Below are 18,968 nucleotides of genomic sequence, written 5' to 3' on the forward strand. Positions count from 1 at the left end.
TATTCATGTCACTGCAGTACAAAAAACAACAAGAACCCTGGTTCCTGGTTCCAATCAAACACAAACTGAAGCCTAAAAGTGAAAGAAACGACAGCAGGTCAGGCGTCTGGAGCTGTGGGAGTCAAACCTGTGACCTGCAGCCTTGGACTCCTGTGATTGGTCCTCTGCTCAGAGCTTTTTCTGTGTTTCTGAAACCAGTGAAATATAATCTGTAAAAGAAGTGAAAAGTTGTTCGCAGTGAGAACTGATCAGTGACGCTCGAGGACTTTTACAGAGAGTTAAGCGGAGATTCATTTTCCTGTCTGAAGAACTGCAAAAATGTGGCGTCTATAGTTCTGGTGTAAATGTAGAAAGGGTGCTGGATTCGTTTCTTGCCTCCTTCACCACAGTGTTATATTATATTAATATCACAGCTGCAGATGTTTACGGCCGACCTTATTTTAAATACTTCGTGCTCACTTTCATCTCTAGTGAAACATGATTAAATGTAAAATATGCGTGCAGCATCTCTTACTAACTGCTGTGATGACAGTAAGTGATAACACACACCAGGGGGAGACTGTGATACGCTTCACACTGTGGGCTTGCTGCTAACAGGCGGCATGCTGGGAAATAATGGATCCTGCTGAGAAGTGGACTCAAAGTTATCGGATTGGGGAAAAAATCGCAAATAAATAAATAAATGTTGGACTGCTATCATGAAGCGATGATGTGACTCAATCATCTTCATTTTGCTGATTAAAGTTGATGTTTTTTGGAGTTTCTATTCATTTATCATTATATTGTTTTTAGATTATTTATGTTTATTCTGTTGCTACAATTTTTTGTCTTTATTATTAATTTCTCTTTTTTCTTAAATGAAACATTTTTGTTGTTTTTTCTTTTCCCCTGCTTTTACTGTTGGCAGAGATCAACTTCCAGAACATGTTTAAAAATATTATAAATTACATTGAAAACATTAAGTTGTGTTCTTTGGTTGTTACTGTTGTAAAATATTTAGTTTCAATCTACTTTTCCAAATCCCTCAGTGATAGTTTTACTCCTTAGTTTTTATAATGTCAGTGGTTTTGTGCAGGGAAACGTTTTGGATGTTTAGAGCAGATATTACAAGTACATGAAATAAAATGATGAACAACAGTCTCCTCAGGCCAGTTGTGCTGACAAACTTAACCTTAACGTTAGTTTTATAAGGACAATACTGAGTTCTTGTTGTTAGTTTTACTTTGCTGTAATAACCTTGTTGGATCATTGAATGAAACAACTACATGCAGCCATGATTTTATGATCTCGCATCAATCTCTCACAGCAGACAAGGAAAAACCTACAATCCAACTCGTGCATTCTGGGCAGTGTAGTCACACATGTGTGTTTGAAACGGTCGTGTTTAACTTTAAATCCTTGATTTTAGCGTGTTGTGATCATGCTTTAGAGATGCTGTCTTTAGAGTTCGAGTCTTGTGGGTGTGTGATGTGTTTCCTTGTGTTTGTGTGGCTGAGAGCAGCTTTACAGTGAATCCACACAGGAATACGCGAGCAGTGATGAGCTGACCAGTGACTGTGGATTATTAACGCAATTCAGCGACTTGTGTATAATAAGAATTAGTGACGCTGAATTAAACTTTGCTTAACTTCACAGTGAGTGATTGAGAAGATAACAGTTGGACTGAAGGATACTGCTGATTGAGACATGACTTTGCAGCAAATACATTAAAGGGACAGCCAACATCAATGTGAGCTACCACCTCCAAATCTAAGGCCAAAGTTCTCAGTCAAAAAACAGTGGAGTGCCCAGTCCAGGTTGGGAAGGAGTTAAATCTTTTTGTGAGTGAAGGAAAGAGCTGGAGATTTTCAGGTGGACTGGTGTGACATAGACAATAATGAGGGCGCTGTAACGCTGTGGTGATGAGAGAGCTGTGTGACAGTGAAACTGTGGAATTATGGATCGATCTATGTTCCTATCCTCACCTTCCCAACGTGGAGATGGCAGGGGAGGAGGAGAGCTGGGCATCTCTGCCTAGGCCCAACCCCCCGTGACCCAGAACTGCAGGAATGGATCAATCGATGTCAATACACTGCAGTGACTGACAAGCTGTGATCATAATACCAGGATTTACTAAATAAATGAGATAAAACCAGAGTTCCTGTAAATGATCCGGTGTATGGAGCACAAAAGCAGGCTCTCTCTCTCCTAACACAAAATGTAAACTCTATACTTGCAGGTTTGGCAGGTTTAACAGATCACCGGGACCGAGACTCCTGGGAAGTGTTGATGTTCAAGGTAGTCATTGTTGATAAATGTTGATAAAGTTGGTCTATGGGTCACAAGAAATGAAACATAAAGTGTGTAGGACTGAAACTATGTTTGGCTTTTTTATTTGGGCAGCACAGGCAGAATTCTATTTTATAAGGAAACATGTTTTTTTTTACAGTGCATAAGACAATGAAAGTCATGGACTCTGACTTCATGTTGTGAATGATTAATATAAATTTCTGTAAAGTGTGCGGTGTTTGGGGCACATGTATGTAAAAAAGTCTTTATCGTAATATTTTTTATTTCATTTTTTAGCATAAAGTATATTTCAGTTAGAATTACACAGCACACTTCTAGTGCTACACATCATGAACTGTCAGGTGTACAGAGGTCTGATAAACTGCATTAATACATCTTAGCCGTTACTCTCATGCGTGGACTTTCTGCGTGTCTCTGCTTACAAAAGTGCGCGTGCCCTCGGCCACCACAGAGCGAGACAAACGGGAATTGGGGCGTAACCTCGCGATAATCCACTCCCTCTCTATCTCCCCTTTCCCAACTCTCTCCCTCTCTCTCTCAGTGCTTGGGGGCAATCAAGCGGCGGGGATGATGGGAGTCCGGCCGGTCAGCCCTGCCAGCCTACCGACGCACCTAAACGCAGCCCAGCACTCCGCTGTGACGGCTCAACTTCTCTGTGTTCCTCCTCCCAGAATCTACCCAGAGAAACAGTAAAACCAGCAGCTGGAGTCCACGCGGGACTTTATTGGAAGCGCGCGCTCCTTTGCTTTTTAATGATCACACCTGAAAAGGATAAAATTCTTTTTCTGTTTTTAAAATCTGCTTTCGTGATTCGGACCAGGGCTCCTTTCAGGATTAAAGGGGAGCAGATGAAGAGCTAAAGCCACTCCAGGAGAATTAAGAAGTTGGGGAGATGCTGGAGGAAGCGGAGCAGGCGGAGTGAGGGAGCCCGGTGCGCACTTTCTCCTCCCCGGCTGGACTGAAGCGCTACAGTCCGCTCCTCTTTGCGCTGCTGGAGGCGCGCGCAGGGGACACTTGCTCATTCATCTCAGCTACATCATCACTTTCCCTGGATTAACAAAACAAGCGAAGAAGAGCTCAGAGATTTCACTCCACGCACTCCGCGGAGTTTTCCTGTGTGGATGGGGTTCGAGCGGCGCGGCGGGGATGGTGTGAAATAAAGCAGCAGTTTTTTAAACGCAGGAGTTTCACATGTGAGTATCTCCTTTTCTTCTTAAAGCTCGGGAATGTTCCTGAACGATTGAACTCTGACCTTTCCCGCTGATCCTGGCGTTTCCAAACACCTGCGACACGCCGCGCGGCGCGCTCCTGATATCAGCCGTTTATTTGCCCCGTGAGCGCGTTCACGGAGCAACTTTAATCAGACCGGAGAGTGTTCGGGTGCGTTTGGAGGGCCCAAGTCGTTAAAACGTCCCAGCCTCTTAATTTATTTACTCCCCTGCAAAGAATGACCTACGCGCGCGTTCCTGGAGTTTAAAGGTAATTGAATTCCCCCACCTGCCTCAAAACTCCCGTTTGCACCCATTTCCACGCAAATTTGTTTTTTTTTATGACGCAGGCGGAGGTCAGCCCCGAAAACTCGCAGTTTTCAGTAGATGTCAGAGCGCTTCACCCTCCTTCACTTCCCCTTCTGCTCCGCTGCTTTGAGCCACTTTCGCCCTCCAGAGACTCCGCTCCCCCTGTTCCTATGCAACCCCGCTCCTTCCCGGCCGTGCCGAGCCGAGCACACCCGTGCCACCACTTTCCATTAATTAAGCGGCTTTGTTTATGTGAGAGGAGGCTCATTTCGGGCCGTGCTGGTGGCTGCTGGTTGTCACATTTACGTCTTTGTGATATTCCAATAACACCGCTGAGACGCGAAGTGCGTCAGTCTGACCTTTCTGCCACTTTTTCCTCCAAGAATCTTTCTGTTGTGAAACGCATAAAAGCATCCCGCAGATATGAGGACTTGTTAGAGGATGTACATGTATGACACAGATTAGAACTCTGAGTGTCTGGTACATGTATTTGATGTCCTCGATGGTCACACCGGACTTTCTTATATCGCTGTAATATTTAAATGGCACTGGAGGTGTGTGTTTGGCGCTGAGTAATGAGTTTACAGACGGAAATGGCACCAGAAGTGTTGTCTATTCATTTTATTTTAATGGAGCCGTTGATTTGCTACACGCTCATAGAGAGAAACACTGCTACAGTCAAAGTCATTTTCTGTCCCTACAGGTACAGTCACCATAAATGTCCCCTGCAGAGCTCATTATTAGTCCTCCGGGCCTGAAAAGGTGCGCAGTTGTATATTTGCACCGTTTATTCCAAGATTTTCAGGAGAGCGTTTTTGCTCAAAATTGCTGCTCAAATATTAACTTCAGTCTTCAATTTGTTTATTTGGGATTTTCTTTAATAATCTGACATGCCTCATTCGGTGTCTGTACAGAGGTTTGTAAGGTTGCCTCACAGTGAGAAAGTTCTGGGTTTGAGCCTTCGTGGGCGATTTGTTCTCTCTGTATCTCCATGTGAGAACTCAAAGGTGTTCTCCAGAGGTTTAGAGCAGCACTGGTTCTTCTAGATGTATTCTGACAAGTTCATCCTGTACCTGTCTTGCATATCAGAAAAGAAACAAGGTTTAAGTTTCTTTTCACCATTGCACTATGAGAAATTTGTTTTACAGCAACAATTCCCATTATAACAAGAAATACAACAGAAACTAATTACAGGAAATGGAAGAATTTCTACCAAGTAAGCAAAAAGAGCAAACGTGCTAGAGTAGAGACAGAAATACAAGCAAAGGCCTGTTTTCTATTAAGCATATTAATAACACTCAGAAGAAACGAGACATGGAGGGTTTCAGTCCTCCAAACAGCTCAGGGTAAAAACTCAAACTGTCCAGCAGTCGGTGGTTCAGACCAGCTCTGACTCTCTGTTCTTACAAATCCTTCAGTTTTAACTGCTTATTTATTAAAAGCTTTTATTGTTTATTTGGGGTGGGATTTCTCCATTCTCCCCACACAGCCAAACACAATCTGCTGATTCTCTCCTGGCTCTAAGGACTCAAAAACATGAAATTGGGTGGTTGTTACATGTACAAGATTCAAACTTGTAATTTGAACTAAATAATTTCATCTTGCTATGGTGAACGTAATTAAATCATATAGCATCTGCATGAACTTCAGCAACTTAATTTGTTCTTGTTGAGATGACCTGATACAATCTAGTAAGAGCGGTTATTTGCTGGACTCACGCAATTCACACGATCACATGAGATGTCAAACTGCAGGAAAATCACTAGACAGCTACACCCACACCACGTGTATGCTCTCGCTATTTATTGTGGTTTAACCTGTCAAGGACAAAAACGTACAGAGAAGTCTGCATCAAGCCTTGAAATCACAGCTTTCCTAGTTTTAAGCCTGGAGTGACAGCTTGGTGGTGTGATGGTCAGTGCTGGTGCCTCACAGCAAGAAGGGCCTGGGTTCAAATCCACAATCCAATCTAGAGTTATTGGTGATTCTAAACTACGCATGAATGCAAATGGTTGTCTGTCTCTATGAAATCATCAACCCCCATATTGGTTCATTAAGCAAGACTAGCCGTAATTGCCTTGATTAACAAAGTTGTTCAAACAACAAGATTTCATTGTGTTTTCCTGAAGTTTTTAACTTGTGCAGAATGAATTAAAACAAAATTCTGATTACATTAAACCACTAAATGCCAAACGTGTTGGTTTGACATGGTCAAAACTGGGTTATTGTACTTGGTTAAATCACGTGGAAAAAGGTGACACGATTAAATTGTGTTCATCCAACAACTGATTTTTTTGAGTGAGTGCAGACATGAGAAAAAGTGTTGAGCTGTCAGACTAGAAATGACTGGGTCATAAATTAATGTGGACCTGGTTTTGCACCTTTTTAACCTCCTGACATCCACCTGGTCACCATAAACCCCCCCTGAGGGCAAGGTTAGGGTTAGGTTGCATTTTAGCCACATGCTACACATGCATAGTTTCAGAAACTGGAAACAGTGGTGTCAAATTCAGTTCCAGGTCCGGGTGGCAGAGAAAAGCGCAGGGCCGCATAATTACGCTTAATAAATTGATTTCAAAATGTCTGCATAAGACGCAACATCCTCAACCGGCCCACAGGAAAAAACAGCGAGCGATGAGCTGTGAAAGGAGCCGAACGATGGCTGTTTTGGAAGTTTGACTAATAACAGAAAAGTAAAAGATGGTAGTTTGTGCAGTTTGGCTGTAAGCTTTAGCTTTCTTTCTTTCAAGTTTTCAAAGTCTCTGAGTAATTGTGGTCGTGGTATTGACCATAATTGCAGCTATGATTTGTGCCCTGACTGAGCTGTTCTGCTTTCATAGAAGCTTTTTAGAGAAATGTTGGTAAACCAGTGCCTGAGAAACACTGATACAGCAAATGAAAATGCACCGATGGCTTTTTTGCGCTGCTGTGTGTGTGTGTGTGTGTGTGTGTTGCACTAACTGATCTACAGTCTCACACCTGCTTTGAGTTACCGTGGGAACCACTGTGAAAACCGCTGCATAAAGCTGACAAACAGATGCACCTTTAAAGATACAATAAATGTTTCTGACTTCTAGAAGCAGATTTGAAATCACCTCACGGTGCTGCTGAACACGTGCACCAGGTGTCGGTAACGGTTTAGTTTGCGCAAAGGTTCGAGGTTTTTTTTTCTCCTGAAAGGAACAAACGCAGCAACATTTAGAGCTGCAGTGTGTTAATTCAATTCACAAACTTTGACCTTCCACCTTCTGGATGAATGCCTCTCCGTCACAAACACCACCTGGCTGACTCGGATTATAATTCGCAGGTCAGCGGCGTGCAGTGTGACTGTTGTCACCTGGTGATAAAATCTCATATAACTCACCTGATAAAGACATGAATGGGTTTATCATCACATGATTTATGTGCAGATTCATAAAATTAAAGAAGTGAAGTTAGTTTTATAACGTGAAAGCATGAGAATCAACAGTTTTATCTAGTTAACAGGAAGCGAGTTTAAATTATTAAAAGAATTATTATAAATGATTTGTAATCAACCAATTAACCATTTAGCTTATAAGAAATAAAAAAAAAAGGCTAAAAATGTTGTTTCACTTCTTTTATTTTCTTCAACCACAAAGTTCAGAAACACAACTATATATTTGAGATATATTACTGCAGATACTTTCTCCACAATTTTCCATCAAAAAGTCTCAAATGGTGAACAGTAACAATATTTTTAATACTTTAATTGGATGAGTAAATAGATTAGAGCAGCAGTCCCCAACTTTTTTTGCGCCACGGACCGGTTTATGCCCACCAATATTTTCACGGCCTTTAAGGTGTCGCGGATAAATACAACAAAATAAAACTAGTACCGGTACCGATAAAAGAAGATTTATTCATAACACACGTGAAAAGACCCAGGAAAACCGAGTTAATGATAAAAACGATAACAAAATAACGCTGAAAACCGATAAAAACCCTGAAAACCAAACATTTCACACCTGAGCCTCAACTCTCGCAGCCCGGTACCAAACGACTCACGGACCGGTCCCAGGCCCGGGGGTTGGGGACCGCTGGATTGGAAGAAAAATGGCAGGTAATTAGCCAGAGTGCTATTTTAACCTCACATCAGGTCTCCTCTCCACTCCACCCCCCACCTCTGCGATGTGTCCTTGAGCGGGACGGCAGATGAAAGACTTGCAGCCTAAACGTGTTAACAAAGAACCAGGACCAGCTTTTGGACCACATAAACTAAACTCCCCGGCAGCTTTATCTTAATGGATCTCATTCAGCTCCAGCTGTGCGCAAACAAACTTTTTTTGTGATAAACTGAAGCACCTTTACTCCATTCCTGAATTCATCCACCCATTCCCATCTGCATATCTAATTCAGGGTGTGATGGGGCGAGAGGCAGGGTACAGCTACGGCTAATTTAGCATCACTAACTAATCTAACATGCGTGTCTTGTGAGAGGAATCCAGAGTACCTGGAGAGAACCTACACAGGTACCGGGATATTATGTAAACTGCACACAGAACGGCCGCAGGCAGCAATCTCTCACTGCCACCTTCTAACCTCCCTGCATGGGTATGAAATAGTGCTGTTGTAGGTGTGAGGCTGTAGGTGCACAGGTGAGGTGTCTCTTGGTCGTTTGCTTCGGCTCTGCCGCTCTCAGCTTCAGATGTCCTGGTGTGCAGAGCTGCTTGGGCCTCTCAGTGCCTGGGAGAAGCTGCAGGCTTGCTGCTTCTGATACCTTATGGTCAAAAACACTGTTTCCTTTTTCATTTACATTAGACTTAAAACTCACGAGAATCTGCTGAAAAAGACAGGCAAGTCAAAGAAAATGAGAAGCTGCAAAGAAGAAGATTTGTTGGTGGAACAAACGCTGATGGAAGGTCAGAAAAGAATCCTCAGACTGAGAAGCTTCCGGTGGCACTGAAGATGCAGTTTCAGTGTCGCTTGGATTGCTTCAAAATATGTAAGAAAATAAATAAATAATCTGCAGTCCTGTGATCCCATTGCCTTCTGGATTCTGGATGGAGTGACGGTTACAGACAGAAGAGGCCATCAGGGGTTATTATACGCTTTACTGGAGCGTTAGGACGGCACCAGTTAGAGTGCTCGCAGAGAGTCTCTGGTCGTGATGTATTCAGCTCCACTCGCTTCTTCATCATGTTTTAGTTCCTGTTTACTGAACAGGATGTCTCAAAGCAACTGGCTTCTGAAGTCGATCCAGGAACGTCTGGGCACTAAGATTAATGAAGATATTTCTGTAAACGGCGGCCGTTAGCTGAGAAAAAAATAAAAAAAATAAAATAAAAGTGGTGTAGCTATTTTTTTTTTTTTTTTTTTTTGGAAAGAGCAGCAATATTAAAAAGAAATCTCAACACCTGACAGCCAAGAGTGTGAAACACTTGTTTGGGCTTCAGTGTGCAGAATGATGTGTGCAGCCGGTAAAGGAGTTTCAAACTAATCTGAAAGGCAAGCCTCTCGTAACGGGCAGTTTAGACCAGCATGAAGAGGAAACCTGAAACCTGTAATGTGCAAACATGAGAACAGACTGTCAGCGATACAGGGCAGGCCCTGCAGATAAAGTTTGAAGTGAAAATAAGAACCTTTATTTTTATAGCACTTATAAAAAAAATCAGTTTTACAAAAACTCACGTAACAGTTTCTAACAATGAATCATCGAACCGATATCAGTTTACAAAGGGTCGTGCTTTATAAAATATGATGGATTATTTATAAAAATTAAAATGTAGAGGGATACTACAGGGAGTGCAGAATTATCAGGCAAATGAGTATTTTGTCCACATCATCCTCTTCATGCATGTTGTCTAACTCCAAGCTGTATAGGCTCGAAAGCCTATTACCAATTAAGCATATTAGGTGATGTGCATCTCTGTAATGAGAAGGGGTGTGGTCTAATGACATCAACACCCTATATCAGGTGTGCATAATTATTAGGCAACGTCCTTTCCTTTGGCAAAATGGGTCAAAAGAAGGACTTGACAGGCTCAGAAAAGTCAAAAATAGTGAGATATCTTGCAGAGGGATGCAGCAGTCTCAAAATTGCAAAGCTTCTGAAGCGTGATCATCGAACAATCAAGCGTTTCATTCAAAATAGTCAACAGGGTCGCAAGAAGCGTGTGGAAAAACCAAGGCGCAAAATAACTGCCCATGAACTGAGAAAAGTCAAGCGTGCAGCTGCCAAGATGCCACTTGCCACCAGTTTGGCCATATTTCAGAGCTGCAACATCACTGGAGTGCCCAAAAGCACAAGGTGTGCAATACTCAGAGACATGGCCAAGGTAAGAAAGGCTGAAAGACGACCACCACTGAACAAGACACACAAGCTGAAACGTCAAGACTGGGCCAAGAAATATCTCAAGACTGGCTTTTCTAAGGTTTTATGGACTGATGAAATGAGAGTGAGTCTTGATGGGCCAGATGGATGGGCCCGTGGCTGGATTGGTAAAGGCAGAGAGCTCCAGTCCGACTCAGACGCCAGCAAGGTGGAGGTGGAGTACTGGTTTGGGCTGGTATCATCAAAGATGAGCTTGTGAGACCTTTTCGGGTTGAGGATGGAGTCAAGCTCAACTCCCAGTCCTACTGCCAGTTTCTGGAAGACACCTTCTTCAAGCAGTGGTACAGGAAGAAGTCTGCATCCTTCAAGAAAAACATGATTTCCATGCAGGACAATGCTCCATCACACGTGTCCAAGTACTCCACAGCGTGGCTGGCAAGAAAGGGTATAAAAGAAGAAAAACTAATGACATGGCCACCTTGTTCACCTGATCTGAACCCCATTGAGAACCTGTGGTCCATCATCAAATGTGAGATTTACAAGGAGGGAAAACAGTACACCTCTCTGAACAGTGTCTGGGAGGCTGTGGTTGCTGCTGCACGCAATGTTGATGGTGAACAGATCAAAACACTGACAGAATCCATGGATGGCAGGCTTTTGAGTGTCCTTGCAAAGAAAGGTGGCTATATTGGTCGCTGATTTGTTTTTGTTTTGTTTTTGAATGTCAGAAATGTATATTTGTGAATGTGGAGATGTTATATTGGTGTCACTGGTAAAAATAAATAATTGAAATGGGTATATATTTGTTTTTTGTTAAGTTGCCTAATAATTATGCACAGTAATAGTCACCTGCACACACAGATATCCCCCTAAAATAGCTAAATGGTAAATGGTCTGTATTTGTATAGCGCTTTACTAGTCCCTAAGGACCCCAAAGCGCTTTACATATCCAGTCATCCACCCATTCACACACACATTCACACACTGGTGATGGCAAGCTACATTGTAGCCACAGCCGCCCTGGGGCGCACTGACAGAGGCGAGGCTGCCAGACACTGGCGCCACCGGGCCCTCTGACCACCACCAGTAGGCAACGGGTGAAGTGTCTTGCCCAAGGACACAACGACCGAGACTGTCCGAGCCGGGGCTCGAACCGGCAACCTTCCGATTACAAGGCGAACTCCCAACTCTTGAGCCACGATCGCCCCCCTAAAACTAAAAACAAGCTAAAAACTACTTCCAAAAACATTCAGCTTTGATATTAATGAGTTTTTTGGGTTCATTGAGAACATGGTTGTTGTTCAATAATAACATTATTCCTCAGAAATACAACTTGCCTAATAATTCTGCACTCCCTGTATATTCATATACTTATTTTTAAGGATTCTCACCAGACAAGTGAAGATTTTAATGAAAAACAGCACAAAGGTCTGCTTTATGTAAATGTTAACGTTTAAATAGTTAAATCATTTAAATATTTGCTGTGTGGCTGGTTTCAGTCAGGCTGTGTGGAGGAGAAAGTTTCACATCCTAGAAATGATTATTTCTTGTCTGGAAATTGTGACTTTGTGGAGAATCAGTTGTATAGACCCAGATGGAGATTAATGTTTGCCGGTTCTTGTGCCACATTCGGTCTTACTTGACAGTTTGTCTCATTCAGACATAGGTCCAGCTTACCTGGACCAGATGTCAGCCATGGTTTATGGGCCACATCTGGCTAACTCCACACTGGCTGGCACACCCAAAGTCTTATTTAAGGTCTTATTGGTATAAAATAGGTTATATTTGATAAACAGATGAAGCAACTCAATATCAGGAGCTCAGTTCATGAAGAAATGTGAGACTGGCCTATGCTCACCGTAATACCTGCAGATGGCACACATCTCCAGCTGTTTCCAGCTGTTGAATCAACGCCCCTGATATTCTTATGTAGAAGCCTCTCAGTGTGGTAAAGCTGACAGAAATTTAAATTCCCAACAGTTTTCTTAGACTTTCACAGGACTTTAGATCTACTTTGTAGACAGAAGCCCCAAAATTCACAAACTAAATATAGAATGACAAAAATATGTTGAATAACCGATAAATGGCTTTTACTGCTATTTAAACATTCAGCATTTATTGTTGAATAAAATCATAATGAATAATTATTAGTTAAAAATTATTACTATGGTTAGAATTGACTTCTATTAATGAAAAAAAAACCTTGACTGTAAAAACTTAATAACTTGTGATACAAATTGTGATTTTATTTTGAAACAATGAAATATGTTTATTTATCAATAATGATGGGAGCTGAAGTCATGTTTGTGATGGTTGAGATAAAAAAAAAAGATTTGTAAGATGATACGAACGTTGTCTATCGCAGAAGCTTGGAAATGACAGCGTATCAACAGGAAATGCAACCACTGAAAGAATAAAGAAATACCTCAGTAAAAAGCTCAGATGTTATTGTAGCAAAATATTACTCTGTAATGTCATAAAAACTGCAATGAAAGCGCCACTTCAACAATCACTGTCCTTGCATATTCATATATTTTGCCAGGTGTGGTGTGGTGAGGGTGTGTGCAGGTGCAGTTACAGGTGTAGGGGACCTTTAGAGAGCAGCGGTCAGTTTGCCTCGTCATGGTTGCAGCTCCTCCTCAAACAGCCTGTAGCTGCTGTGTCAACACCTCGCCGCCGCTCTGCTGCGGCCCACAACAGGTGTTCGAGTGCTGCACCGCCTGCCTCGCATGCATCACGTGTGTGTTTTTGTGTGTGTGTCTGTGCCTACATGGGTCCGTTCATGTCTGAACCCGTATTTGGTGCGTTTGTGTGTGTCCGGATGCCTCTCGGTGTGTTTCTGTGTGCGCGCGGTTGAAAAGCCCCACACGGCGTTGTGCTGTTTGTTCAGTGTTGGAGCAGCAGGCCTGACCTTTGCTGAGCAGGAGCTAAGACAACATGAGCTGCTGTTAGCCGGACGAGCTGCACTGCGGCTCTCTGACATCAGTCCTCAGGTTGGAACCAGCTTCCTGCTTATTACCTCTTACCTTTGTGCAGAAAAGGCACTACGGGAAACCCGAGAGCATCTCTATAGCTTTTATGGTCAAGCTTAGAAACCCACAGTCCACCTCCGAGCATTTGCTTAGCATTCATTTCCTTTGTTGTCTTCCTGCCGTTTGTTTTCATGGCCATTAACTCCCATGAAAGACATAAATGTTCATGTCGTACCCTCTAAACAAAGCATGAAATGGTCTGGAACGCAAACCGCAACTTGTGGTTCCTGGCACTGCCGGCTGATTTCAGCGAAACAAACTTTTCTGAGAATCCAAACTCAGAACGATCACCTGCGCTCCAAAGAAATGACATTCGAACTCTCTTTTCATTTGGTCATATAAAAGCTTTAGGAGTTACACAAGTATTCACGGCGGGTCCATCTCAGTGTAGCAAATGCACTTTAAAAAGTTTTGCAAACTTTATATTCAAATGTAAAAATGTAGGAAGTGAAGACAGATTTAAACACATCAGTTATCTAAACATCTAAGAAGCTCATAAACACTGATTATTACCCATACCCAGCACACAGGTTGTTCATAGCTCATCCATAAAGCTCTATAGTTTATTATCAGCTGGTCACATATGAGCTCCTCTCATTGGTAGTTGCTTCAAACAGTTACCTAGACGTTTATCCCACAGTCTCTGGCTGCCTCGTCTCCATCAGCACATTGCACAATCTGCTTTCCAGAAGGAAACAAAGTCTAAACATAACTGAAGTAACGATCATGACACCGTTAAGCATTTTAATGTCAACAACAACAATAAAATGCACTCCTGCATCTCTACAGCATTTTCTAATCTGCTGAAGGACCTCTACAGTCTTTTAAAGGCCTTTTTGTCACCACTGCCAACAGTTAGGAGCTCTCTGAATAACTTTCTTCATTATCAGGAAGTTAGTCATACCTTTAAGCAGAAAATTGTCAAAAGAAAAACACATTCTTCTGAGTCTTAAGAGTCGTCCTTAAAGCTACTGTTAGCTGCTGGTGCTCTAGATTGTATTTATTGTGATTAACTGTTTGTCACCACTTGTTGAGCTGCCTGGATTTCACTGCGTTTCCTCCAGCAGATCACCTGAGTCCCTGGTTCAGACCGAAGGCGGTGACTCAGCGGCACAGCAGCTCCGTGAGGAGGCTGAGTCAGGATGGACAGATCTGTTGCTTTAATCTCAGTGATCCTCTCTCCCAGAGAGCGCAGAGCTGACAGTTTAATTATCTGTAATTTCTCTGTTAAAGCAGCTTGCAGAGAAAGACTCTTAAAAGTGATGCCTTCTCTCCGTCCTTCAACAATTTTACTGCCCAAATCAGCAGAGCTTGTTTTTTTCAGATTAATGGATGCTCATATTGAATGAAATACACGCTCACTTGGCAGTTTATAGCACCTAGCTGAAACCAGCGCAGTCCAATCAAACGGCCCTGCAGTAAATCATGTTTCAGAGCTTTTAAAATTTAGTTCAATTCATCTTTGGGGCCATTATGGTCTGTGGTGCCGTTCAGCTGAACTGCATTATAAATAGAGGCGTGTCTTTTATTTGGATTGAATGGGATGATTGAAATAATAGAAACAGCACTACATATGCAGCCCATAAAAGTAACACTTTATAAAAGCAGTTCCAACAAACACTGAGCATTATAAGCTTCACGTAGGAGGATTTACTGCAACTGTATCACCTTCACGCACTCTGATGCATTAGTGGACATAAAATGAGTCTAATCAAGTTTTTCCAAATTAAAGTTAATTGTTAAACATATATATATATACTTTTCAATCCCAGCAGGATACTTTCAAAGAAATACAAAGTGACATGGCAATATTCACTGTGATAACACGATGTGTCCTAATCAAAATGTGTTAAGAATCAGAGATGATCTATAGCAGAAGGATGTTTGAAAGCCTTAGTGTTAGACCTTTAGGGTGTTTTTTGGATCCTGAAATGAAAATATTTAGAAGAGCTGGAGCACAGGCTTCTTGAATTGCATTGCAGCCATATTATTGGTCAGATGATTACATTAAAAATGCTCCCAAAAGCTACAACAGCACAAAAATGGTCCAGAGGTCCAGTTTGGAGACCGTTAGCTGAGGTCTAGCAGGCAGCTAGCAGACTGTATTAGCATAAACCTGTCAGTAGGGTTGTCAACAATGCGATACTAATCGATACTAAAAATGACTTCTGGGTTACAAACTCGTCTTATTTGCAACAGTATTGATACCAACAGTGCATTCCTCTCTTCTATAATGTGTGTGTTATAAAAACATCCCTGTCCCTGTAAAGTTGCACAGGTCAGGTGAAACTATCCAAAGAGGCCAAAACAGTTTTTGCATCAGGCTGTAAGCGTGTTTATTTTTGCTGTAAAGTTGGACATTTGAACATGGGAGTCTATGGGGACTGACTCACTTTTGTGGCACTAGAGGAACTGCAGCGTTTGTGTTGTCTTTGTCTTGTTGGTGCTTGCTGAGCACCTGTAGCATCTTCAGAGCTCCTCATTAAGCTCCACCTGCTGCAGCAGACCATGAGACGCGGCTGAAACTCGAACAATTGACATTTTTTGGGTCTAATTGCTCTCGGGGCGGGTTACGTAACAACGCAGCCTCCGAGAATGTTCTCAGCCTGTACTTGAGACGTATTATCACAATGTCACAATCTTCACTGGGTGAAGACACAGTGAATACGCTGAATACATGGTGTCATGTGTCATCAGTGTGTGCGCGTGTGTCTATTAATAAGCTACAGCAGCCTGCTGTTGTTTTAAAGCTTCTCAGCCTTTTATTAAAAACTTAAAACCACTTTTTATTCTGTGACTAAAAATAAAACATAAATACTTTGCCAGTACTGCCACCTGTGGAGTAATAGCATTGTTCTCACAGCACTTTGGACACATTGAAATTGCTGTCTTTTGCTTTGAAAGATCCACTTTCCCCCCCCTCGTCCTGTAAAGGTGGGCTATAGATTTTTTTTTTTGAAAACAAAAAAAAACTCTGACAGCCAAATCTTAAAGTCCCTTTTACTTATTGTGCCGCAATTAAATTGAGAGTACAAAAGCTTTTGTTTAAATGCTGCAGACGTTCTTTACAGGAGTCTGTGATATTCTTTAATGGCAGCTCCAAAGGCAGCTGCATCGGTGAGTCATATAAAGTAAAATACCAAAGAGCAGCATGTGTCAGCTTTAATAGAGGTCTGACAGTCAACATTTTTCTTAAGTGCCTGTTCAAGGCAGCATAAGGCAGCTTACGGAGGAACAAAGAGGCCAGATAGCTGCACCTTGAGCCGTTCGAGCTTTCGCCATAAAGGAAAACCGAACAAAAGGAAAAATCTTGGAAAGTATGATATTTTTTATTTTTTATTTTTTAGGAGAAGAGAAGGAAAAGAGGCATGGAAAGTATTCCAACCACTTTGCTTTTTTTAACACACCGAAACTTGATCCAAAAATAGATTTTAGGAAAAAGGTAAATCTCTACATGTCATTCTCATTCCTGACGGGTAAAATTAAATAAAATATTTCAGCGTTTCAGTTTTGCACAAGGTGTCATTTGACAGGGCTTATTATGGAGGGTCTGCCACTGCCAACTTGTTACTTTTTAAAATAAAGAGCACATTTTAACCAGAAACCTATCTGATTCATTTTTAGCACCTAAATCTGAGTTAATTTAATAGATCTAAGTTCACCTTAATATTTTTCAGAAAACACTCGAGGTGGGAAATAAGCTGCTTTTAGTTCAACAGCGTGCACATTGTTGAACTAAAAACTATAAGATCTTTGTTGTCTACTTGCAGTAACTTCAACTTCCACCAGGGGGCTCACTTCAGGAACCAGCCTGGACATGAGCTTTATGCAAATGAGGTGCTGGCAACTCAGTGCTCGTCTCAAAATACAACATAGTGTGTTGCACAGCTGGTTCACACACTCAGCAGGCAGCATAACATCAGCAGCAGCAAATTGGTGTTCCTCCCGGGATCAATAAAGTTTTTTCTGATTCTGACCCAGATGCTGGAACTGCCTCCTGAACTCACAGCTGTAATCAGTGCCAGCAGCAGACCCCCCCCAGAGTCTTTCTTTACGTTCAGTGCGGGACTCTTTTCAATAATTCGGGATGAGCACAGCAGCGGCGGCGAGGAAGTGGACCGTGTTTGTTTTGATTACAGCGGAGACCCTGGGGTTTTCTGGCTTTTTAAATGAAGTTCAGTCACTTCAGTAACTTTATTCATTCTTTTTTCTCCCTTCACCTTCGCTCTGTGTTTTCCCCACTCTAATCCTGTCAGGTTAAAACCAAGACATGGAGAAGGTGGTGAAATAACTGCTTTTCAGTTTTGCACACAATTACAGAACGTTAATTAAACCAAAGAAGGTCGATTTCATTTTGCATTGTTATTCTTTTCAATAACAATAATTATTACATCCTCTTTATTTATGTTCTCCACCAAATCATTACAGATAACAGTGAAGTGTAGCTAACAGTGCACATGATTTCTAGCCTTTTCTTTATTCATGACACAAAAGCCTTCTTGCATTTTGTTCGTATTGCTTTTCATGTTAAACAGATGTCACAAAAAACTTTGTGCTGAGATGAGGAGGTTGGGGCAGGTGGTGGGTTAATCAGGGGCACATCTGGCACATCCATGGACTCCTCCAACAATGTTCTCAATATATGAGTTCAGACCAGCTGTGGAGTGAGCTCGGGCTTGGAGGTCATTTTCTTGTACGGTCTGAAATGATCAGTCTAAGAAATGCTGAAATTACATGTTTCATATTGTTTCCAGTTTTAAAGGACCTTTGAGCTGCAGGCTGGAGTTCAAGGCTTCTCTTCACTCACTGTTTGAGTACGATCAGAAAAAGATCTTCTAAAAGGTTTCTTTGAAAAGCTGCTCGGGGGTTCAGAGAGTGCCTCCTGCACTCCCTACAATGCTTAAGTATTTGTGGGAACAGGCCGCTCCCTGTCTAGAGTTGTCTGGAGTGTGACCTGGTGGAGATATTAGGGTGGAGATATTTTTGAGGAGCAAGACTTTTTTTTTCCCCCCATGAGTAATTCCACCTTTTATTGCTGGCTTCTTTAAAGTTGCCGACAACCAGCTTCAAATCGAGCTCTCATTTACCACAGCCAGTTCAAGGACTCCAGTAATGCAATAATCCAGTAATATTACAAGTCTGCAAACTAAAATCTGGAATAAAATTAATTTAAAAGTGCTTTTTAAATGTCGTTTTACTGTCATTAGATTTCTCAGAAGAACGATCTGCCTCTGATACTAAAAAATCCACGTTTCATTTGTCTTATGGGACCTTTATGTCTAATGGACACTTCCACAACGAAACCATCAGAATTATGACTTGTACAAAACATGCAAAGCATAAACATTTACGACTACATGGTTCTGTTTTATGTGGGAACAGGACAGTCCGCACGACCAGGAGTCAAATGAAGGACCTGTGAGGGCGGTTTGTAACCTGTGTGGTATTCTTGTTAACTATTCACTGGTCACTGGGTCAGCCCATAAAATTAACCTCTAACCTCTATTTGCACTGTCCCCCCGCCTCATGTGCAGACACCATCATCTACATGTTTGTTTACATGTGACACCAGCTTGTCATTAATCAAGACCAGTGTCAATTAAAATAGGAATGTGGGTTTATAATAAAGTGCAGTATACACACTACAAACCATAAAACTTTTTTAAAAAGTGGTATTCAAACAGTATTTTCTCTTTCAGTCACATATGTGTGTGAAGACATTTAAGGTAGCATGGCTGTGTAAACGACACAGGAAACAACAGATTTATTGTAGACTGTAGACGATACCTTCACCTTAAACACTCTCAAACCCGGCGGTTTATTGGCAGCAGCTCGGCC

General features: G+C 41.9%; 1 protein-coding gene across 1 annotated transcript in view; it reads left to right on the forward strand.

Moving 5' to 3' along the window:
* Window positions 1–2,903: 2,903 nt before the first annotated feature.
* Window positions 2,904–18,968, forward strand: part of LOC308385565 (sodium channel protein type 3 subunit alpha-like) — a 268,750-nt gene continuing 252,685 nt past the window's right edge. Inside the window, exon 1 of the mRNA XM_080864556.1 lies at window positions 2,904–3,482. The gene's annotated coding sequence lies outside the window, so the exon portion shown is untranslated. The remainder of the gene's footprint in view (window positions 3,483–18,968) is intronic.

This window comes from Rhamphochromis sp. 'chilingali' (assembly GCF_963969265.1).
Source record: "Rhamphochromis sp. 'chilingali' genome assembly, chromosome: 18".
NCBI classification, from domain to species: domain Eukaryota; kingdom Metazoa; phylum Chordata; class Actinopteri; order Cichliformes; family Cichlidae; genus Rhamphochromis; species Rhamphochromis sp. 'chilingali'.